The sequence below is a fragment of the Odontomachus brunneus genome, unplaced genomic scaffold (genome assembly GCF_010583005.1).
Source record: "Odontomachus brunneus isolate Ranch 3 - 2012 unplaced genomic scaffold, Obru_v1 Obru_scaffold_005, whole genome shotgun sequence".
In the NCBI taxonomy this organism is placed as follows: Eukaryota; Metazoa; Arthropoda; class Insecta; order Hymenoptera; family Formicidae; genus Odontomachus; species Odontomachus brunneus.
Genome location: NW_022639455.1, coordinates 2,563,458 through 2,563,991, shown reverse-complemented (window position 1 = coordinate 2,563,991; position 534 = coordinate 2,563,458).

The window sequence follows — 534 nt, the reverse complement described above, 5'->3', positions numbered from 1 at the left end:
CTGCTTCGAACAATGGAAGATTCGCATGGAGCGTTGTAGGGATAGAGGAGAGGTATATATTGATAATAAATAAAAATGTATGAAATCAAAATAAAATGTTTTATAGCGTCAGTCTCGTTATTTAATAGCCACACCTCGTATATAAAGAGAGAGAAAAAATTATGAAAATCTATATTCAAAATATTATTAAAATATAGAAATATTTAAATATCTAAATATTTTATATAATATTTATTGTAAACAAAAAATTAATATTTTGTAAATATTTCTATAAATATTGCACATGAAAAAAATAAATATAATTAGTTATAATTATTAAATTAATAAAGAAATAAGAAAATCGAAATTTAAATTGCTAATGTACATTAGAAAAATTCTTTAAATGAAAGAAATATATTTTGTTACATATATTATTGTTTTAAATAATATTTTTTAAAAGTTTCTCTCAAAATTTAGTAATACGATTTGTTTAATTTGGATTTTCTTGGATTTTTTAATTTTGTTTGTTGGATTAATTATTATAACATTTTGTTC